Below are 8,288 nucleotides of genomic sequence, written 5' to 3' on the forward strand. Positions count from 1 at the left end.
CAGAGTCCAGCGAATTTTGGAAAATTACCGCCAGTGCACCTGCTATTTCTCCCGCCATCTCTTTTAGTACCCTGGGATGCATTCCATCAGGGCCAGGAGACTTATCAATCCTTAGCTCCATTAGCTTGCCCAACACTACCTCTTCCGTAATAATGATTGTTTACAGGTCCTCACTTACGTTCGTCTCTTTGTCAATTACTGGCTTGATGAAGCACCTTGGGCCATCTTACTCCGTTAAAGATACTATATAAATGCAAGTTGTTGTTGTAGTGTTAGCCGTGCGTTCAGGGAAAGGATTTGGCCGTCCAGCCTGGGCCCGCTTGCACGTGACTCCAATTGGCTCCGTGTTCTTGGAGCCATTTCTCCGCTTGACCAGCCATGTTCTTTTTTTAGGGTGGAGTTTTAAGCAGTGGAGTTGAGAAAAATTACAAACACTTACCAGTGAAAGCCGCTCAAATTCACCATCGCTGTGTGTGTCCCATCTATGTCATTCCCCTACTGATGATTCAGTATCCTGTGTGTCCCCAGTTATCGAATCCCCCCCCAATGATGAGTCAATATTATTCTGTGTGTCCCATTTTAATCATTCCCCCAGTAACGCCTCTACATCATTCTGTGTGCCCCATTTATATTAGTCCCCCAGTGATGGGTTAGTAACACCGCTGCCGCACAAATTCCTACTAAAGCCATTACTCTCTCTCACCTTGACTGTTGCCCCAGTTCCGTCCTCATCTCCGCTCCCTTAAGCCCAAGGGACGACGACTTGAAGGGATTATGGCGGACAAGTCGTTTAGCCATTCACTGCCAGACGTGGCTGGAACACTTAACGCACTATCAGGTCCTGCTCTCGTCTGTCAAAACTGCTCGCTATTCGAGGATCATCTCGGAATGCAAAGATAAGCCCCTGGCTTCTTTTCTCTACTGCAAACCATCTTCTCGAACCCCTCTTCCCGCCTCCGCCACCCTCAGCTCCAACAACAAGTGCAAGGAGATCATAGACTTCTTTGTCACTGAGATTGACACCGTCAGATCAGCTGCCTCCGCCGTTTCCTTCCCTTGCCTAGTCCATCGTCCAAACTTCCTCTGCCCGAACTCTGAATTTGCCTCTATCTCTAGTTTCTCCCCTATATCCCCTCATGCCCTCTTGATCATGGGGCCCACCTCCTACCCCCTCAAGCCCTATTTTCATTGATTTTCTGACCACTGACTGCCCTTCCTGGCCCCTCATCGTTAACAATCCTGTCTCCTCGGGTACTGCCCCCCCCCCCCTTCGATCTGCCATCATTAACCCCCTCCTCAAAAATCCAACCCTCGGCCCCCGCTGTCCTCGCTTCCTAATACCTCAGCTCCAACCTCCCTTCCCTCTCCAAAGTCCTTTTGTCGCCTCCAAAATCCGTGCCCGTCTTTCCTGGAACGAATCCCTCCCGTCAGGTTTCTGTCCCGGCCACCGAAACAGCTCTGATCAAAGTCACGAAGGACAGCCTGTGTGACCGTGACAAAGGTAAACGTTCTCTCCTTGTCCTTCTCCACCTGTCTGCAGCCTTTAACATGGTTGACCACACCATCCTCCTCCAACGCCTCTCCACCGGTGCCCAGCTGGGTGGGATTTTTCATTCTATCAGGGGATCTGGGCGTCACTGGCAAGGCCAGCATTTGTTGCCCATCCCTAATCACCCTTGACAACTGAATGACTTGCTAGGCCATTCCAGAGGGCAGTTAAGAGTCAACCACATTGCTGTGGGTCTGGAGTCGCAAGTAGGCCTCGGGAAACGCCTCAGGACGTTTTACTACATTAAAGGTGCTATATAAATGCAAATTGTTGTTTTTAATCGAGGTTTGCAGCTGGCAATTTGAGTTAGAAATAGCCACACTTTGCAATAAAGTCATGCCTCTGTAATCATCTTGGCTCATGTATTATACACGTTCACTCCCATGTACCACAATGTGGTCAGTGTTGTAGGTAGCTTATGCAGTCAAAACCTCAAAATATCCAAGGCCTCAGTGGCAGGCTTCTGGTATACCGGGCCTGGTCGGAGGCCTCAAGATATCCAGTGCATGGCTTAAGAGCTCCTTCACTTCAACGCCAGGCCAGAGGCCTATATGTCAAGGCCTGGCCGGAGGCCTCCTGCTAAAGGCCTGTCGGGCGAAGGCCTGCCTGGGAGGCATTCCTGGTTTACTTGGCTGTGTTCAGTGTGGATAAATATCTGATGGAATGCAAAACAGCACATGGCAGGGGCCTGGTGACTTGGGAATCGCAGGTCAGCTGCTGTTCAGCCAGTATTTTGATGTGGGCTAACCAGGGGAAGCTGATGATGAGGCACTTAAGGGCTGGAATGTATCACAATCTAATCACCAAATTAGAGCTATTTCTAAAGCAAACATTCACAGCTGCCAACATCTGCTGCCTCAAGGAACCTCTCTCTGGGTCGGTTAAGAGGCTAAATCATTGGTGCTAAGCAAGGCTCAGGAATAACTCCAACAGATGTTGAAAGCTTTCCCAGAGAACCCAGATTAAACTGAATTCCCATCCCCGCCACCGATTCCCTCTCAATTTGTTACTGTCTTGAATTTTCCACTCGGAGCAACCAGATAGTTAAGAACATAGGAGTGGGAGTAGGCCACTCAGCCCCTTGAGCCCTGCTCCACCATTCCATAAGATCATGGCTGGTCTTCCACCTCAATTCCAGTTTCCCGTCCAACCCCCCCCGGATTCTTTAGTTCCCCTTGTGCCCGAAAAATCTACTGATCTCAGTCTTGAATATACTCAAGGAGCGGGAATCCAGGGCTTCCCGGGGTGGAGAATGCCTCTCACATGACCTCTCACCTCCACCCCTCCCCCACACTCGCGCCATTGGCTGCCTGACCCATCCGTCATCACGGGGCCCAGGAAAGGTAGACTCATGGCCCAGCCCCAATGAGCCATCCGGAGGTGTTTCCCCTGCAATCAGAGGGGCCTGCATGTTGAGGCGCCCTCTTGATCCCCGACCCGCCTCAGCAGTGCCCGCCGTCCTTAATTGTCCAGTTAGGAGGCCGCCTGCAGTAAAAATCCGCTGCTGGCAAATGGGGGTGGCTGGGGACCAGGTTTTTCACCCCAAAGTGGGGTCCAGAAGCCGACGGCAAAATCCTGCCCCAACTGGTTACCTGACTGGTTAACCCTTTTTTTTTCAGCCACCTCCAACATTTTTATGACTAATTAATCGAAGGAAATGAAAGGTAAACACATGACCAGGCATGTGGAGATCCCAGGAGTGTCGCAAACCGCACCCCCTGCCCTTCAATCTCCTTCGATCACTCCAGATGCCATGCCTGGTAACAGTTGGCCAAGACCAGGTGCTACTGGGCCAGTTCTTGATGCCTGTCTCGTCCATCCATGTTTTTAATTGCTGCACCATTGGCGGCCGGGCCTTGAGCTGCCTGGGGCCCTGAGCTCTTAAATTCCCTCCCTAAACCTCTCCACCTCTCTCTCCTCCTTTAAGATGCTCCTTAAAACCCATCTCTTTGACCGAGCTTTTGGTCACCTGTCCTTAATATCTCTTTATGTGGCACAGTGTCAAATGTTGCGATACAACACTCCTGTGGAGCACCTTGGGAAGTTTTATGCTGCCAGTCCCACTCCCCGGCTCGATCCCCTTAGCCCTGCAAGTCTATTTCTCTCAGGTGGCCATCTAACCTCCTCTTGAAGTCATTGATCGTCTCCGCTTCCACCTTGTGGGCAGCGGGTTCCAGGTCATCACCACCCACTGCGTTAAAGAAAGTGCTTCCTCACATTCCCCCTGTATCTTTCGCCCAAAACCTTCACTCTGTGCCCCCCTAGTCCTTGCACCATTTGTTAAATGGGAACAGATTTACTTTGTCTACCTTATCTAAGCCTGTCATAATCTTGTACACCTCTATTAAATCTCCCCTCAACCTCCTTTACTCCCAGGAGGACAACCGCAGCTTCTCCAACCTAACCTTGTAGCTAAAATCCCCCATCCCTGGAACCATTCTGGTAAATCTCCTCTGCACCCTCTCAAGGACCCTCACCTCCTTCCTAAAGTGTGGTGAACAGAACTGGGCGCAATACTCTAATTGGGGTCTAACCAGAGCTTTATAAATGTTCAGCATAACTTCCCTGCTTTTGTACGCAATGCCTCAATGCCATATGCTTGACTAACCACTCTCTCAATATGCCCCGCCACCTTCAAAGATCGATGCACATGCACTCCCAGGTCTCTCTGTTCCTGCACACTCTTTAGCACGGTGCTATTAAGTCTACATTGCCTCTCCCTATTCCTTCTGCTAAAATGCATCACCTCACAAATGTCAGTATTAAACTCTATCTGCCACCTCTCTGCCCATCCTGCTGGCCTATCTATGCCCTGTCACAGGCAGTTTGTATCATCCTCACTGTTTGCCACACCTCCCAGTTTGCTGTCATCGGCAAATTTTGAGATTCTCCTCTGTATTCCAAGATGCAAGTCATTTATGTATGGCAAGAAAAGCAGTGGTCCCAGCACTGACCCTTGGGTCTACCATCCTCCAGTCTGAAAAACAACCATTCACCCCGACTTGCTGTTTTCAGACCTTAAGCCTATTTTATAATCCAGACTCGGAGGATCGCAGAGATCTCAGAGGGTTGTGGGTCTGGAGCAGGTTACAGAAGCAGGGAGCAGGGAGAGGCCCATGTAGGAATTTGAAAACAATGAGAATTTTAAATTTGAAGCATTGCTGGGCCAGAAGCCACTGTAGGTCAGCGAGCACAGGGTGGGAGGGGTGATGGGTGAACGGATCTTCAAGTTAAGGTAGGGGGTCAGCTGAGCTTATGAAGGTGAGAGGCCGCCAGGGATGTGTTGGAATAGTTGAGTCTGGAGGTGACGCGAGGCACCGATGAGGGTTCCGGCAGCCGATCAGCTCCGAGCTGCCACTCACTGCTTTCTGGGAGATCACAGCAGGAATCTCAGGATCCTTTCCTCACCCACTGCCTTTCTCTCACATACCCGGCATTCCTTGAACTGACAGGTGAGGCAAGTCTGGCCCAATGACTGCCAACCACGAAGGCTCCCACCAGGGTGAGGAAGGGCTGCCCCCCCCACCCAAGCGGCATGCAGAGAGATTGGCTGAATGCACTGTTGACAGGAGGATTCCTGCTTTATCTTTATCAGGCAGGAAATGAGAAAACAAACATTGCAAAGAGAGGGAGATAAAGACAGAGAGAAGTGCACTGAGCACAGGCCTCTCAGGAACCGCTAGGCCTCTCATCACAGGAAGCCATCACAGTTGCTGGACTCATCAGTGTCAATGCTTCAGGGTGGTGAGTGAAGAACTAAGGATCTGGTAGGCTTTACCGCCTGTGACTACCCATTCTCTTTATCCCAGCTTCACCCTGAGGAAGACAGCTCACAAGTCAAAGTTCACTCCTTGCAATTCATGGACACTTTGCGCTTGTGACTAAAGGGGCGGAATTTTCGAATCATGTTCAGAGGCGGGCGGGCGGGGAGGGAACCAGAAGATTGGTGTCGAAGAGCAGCGTGCTGGATTCCCCGGCATATTCCCGCCTTCAGTTCATTTTGTTAAGAGGCAGGTTCGAAGTAGGAGGGGTTTTACACCACAGGCCTGTTCAGGAAATTAAAGGGCTTATTAATTGGCCAATGCTCTGAGGCCGACTGGAATTTTCCTCCATTTTGAGGTACACTCTCTCCTTCCTACATTGGTAGTGTCCACCTTGGAAGGTGGGGCTTCTATTCTTCCAGTGCTGGAGGGGCCTCCTATTGGCGTTGGGAGCCCCATCACCAGCCTTAATTGGACGGCAGGCAAGCCCTCTAGCCTTCTCCTTCAAAATCACATCGCGCATCAGATGCCGACGCAGTGCGGGGTCGGGACCCTGGAAGTGCTTCCGATGTCAGGGTCCCGACCCCGGATGGAAAATCCAGCCCATTGGGTCAGCCGTAGAACAGTAGGACGTCTGCTGGCGCCTCTGAGTCAGAAGGCTGTGGGTTTAAGACCCATTCCAGAGACGTGAGCACATAATCTCAAGCTGACACTTCCCAGTGCAGTACTGAGGGAGTGCAGCGCTGTCGGAGGATCAGTGCTGAGGGAGTGCTGCGCTGTCAGAGGGTCAGTGCTGAGGGAGTACTGCGCTGTCGGAGGGTCAGTGCTGAGGGAGTGCTGCGCTGTCGGAGGGTCAGCACTGAGGGAGTGCTGCACTGTCGGAGGGTCAGTGCTGAGGGAGTGCTGCACTGTCGGAGGGTCAGTACTGAGGGAGTGCTGCACTGTCAGAGGGTCAGTACTGAGGGAGTGCTGCGCTGTCAGAGAGTCAGTGCCGAGGGAGTGCTGCACTATCGGAGGGTCAGTACTGAGGGAGTGCCGCGCTGTCGGAGGGTCAGTACTGAGGGAGTGCTGCACTGTCGGAGGGTTAGTACTGAGGGAGTGCTGCACTGTCGGAGGGTCAGTACTGAGGGAATGCTGCACTGTCGGAGGGTCAGTGCTGAGGGAGTGCTGCACTGTCGGAGGGTCAGTACTGAGGGAATGCTGCACTGTCGGAGGGTCAGTGCTGAGGGAGTGCTGCACTGTCGGAGGGTCAGTACTGAGGGAGTGCTGCGCTGTCGGTATGGGTCAGTACTGAGGGAGTGCTGCGCTGTCGGAGGGTCAGTACTGAGGGAGTGCTGCGCTGGCGGAGGGTCAGTACTGAGGTAGTGCTGCGCTGTCGGAGGGTCAGTACTGAGGGAGTGCTGCGCTGTTGGAGGGTCAGTGCTGAGGGAGTACTGCGCTGTCGGAGGGTCAGTACTGAGGGAGTGCTGCGCTGTTGGAGGGTCAGTGCTGAGGGAGTACTGCGCTGTCGGAGGGTCTGTACTGAGGGAGTGCTGCACTGTCGGAGGGTCAGTGCTGAGGGAGTGCTGCGCTGTCGGATGGTGAGTACTGAGGGAGTGCTGCGCTGTCGGAGGGTCAGTACTGAGGGAGTGCTGCACTGTCGGAGCGTCAGTACTGAGGAAGTGCTGCGCTGTCGGAGGGTCAGTACTGAGGGAGTGCTGCGCTGTCGGAGGGTCAGTGCTGAGGGAGGGCTGCGCTGTCGGAGGGTCAGTGCTGAGGGAGTGCTGCGCTGTCGGAGGGTCAGTGCTGAGGGAGTGCTGCGCTGTCGGAGGGTCAGTACTGAGGGAGTGCTGCGCTGTCGGAGGGTCAGTGCTGAGGGAGTGCTGCGCTGTTGGAGGGTCAGTACTGAGGGAGTGCTGCACTGTCGGAGGGTCAGTACTGAGGGAGTGCTGCGCTGTCGGATGGTGAGTACTGAGGGAGTGCTGCACTGTCGCAGGGTCAGTACTGAGGGAGTGCTGCGCTGTCGGAGGGTCAGTACTGAGGGAGTGCTGCACTGTCGGATGGTGAGTACTGAGGGAGTGCTGCGCTGTCGCAGGGTCAGTACTGAGGGAGTGCTGCGCTGTCGGAGGGTCAGTACTGAGGGAGTGCTGCGCTGTCGGAGGGTCAGTGCTGAGGGAGTGCTGCGCTGTCGGAGGGTCAGTGCTGAGGGAGTGCTGCGCTGTCGGAGGGTCAGTGCTTAGGGAGTGCTGCGCTGTCGGAGGGTCAGTACTGAGGGAGTGCTGCGCTGTCGGAGGGTCGGTGCTGAGGGAGTGCTGCCCTGTCGGAGGGTCAGTACTGAGGGAGTGCTGCACTGTCGGATGGTGAGTACTGAGGGAGTGCTGCACTGTCGCAGGGTCAGTACTGAGGGAGTGCTGCGCTGTCGGATGGTGAGTACTGAGGGTGTGCTGCGCTGTCGGAGGGTCAGTACTGAGGGAGTGCTGCGCTGTCGGAGGGTCAGTACTGAGGGAGTGCTGCACTGTCGGAGGTGCTGTCTTTCAGATGAAACGTTGAACCGAGGCCCCCGTCTGCTCTCTTGCGGTAGACGCAAATGATCCCATGGCCGCTCTTGGAGGAAGGAGTCGGGGGTGGGGGAGCTCTCCCTGGTGTCCTGGGCTAATATTTATCTTTCAACCAACATCCGAAATTAGATCACCTGGGTCATGGTCATATTGCAGTTTGTGGGATCTTGCTGTGCACATTAAAAAAAACATTCTTTCATGGGATGTGGGCGTCGCTGGCATTTGTTGCCTGTCCCTAATCGCCCTTGACGACTGAATGGCTTGCTGGGCCATTTCAGCGGGCAGTTAAGAGTCAACCACGTTGCTGGGGGCGGGGTCTGGAGTTACATGTCGGCCAGACCGGGTAAGGGTGGCAGATTTCCTTTCCCTAAAGGACATGAGTGAACCAGGTGGGTTTTTACCGGAATTACTGTTACTTTTAATTCCAGATTTATTCCGTTA

This window comes from Heterodontus francisci, chromosome 48, assembly GCF_036365525.1.
Source record: "Heterodontus francisci isolate sHetFra1 chromosome 48, sHetFra1.hap1, whole genome shotgun sequence".
Lineage (NCBI taxonomy): Eukaryota > Metazoa > Chordata > Chondrichthyes > Heterodontiformes > Heterodontidae > Heterodontus > Heterodontus francisci.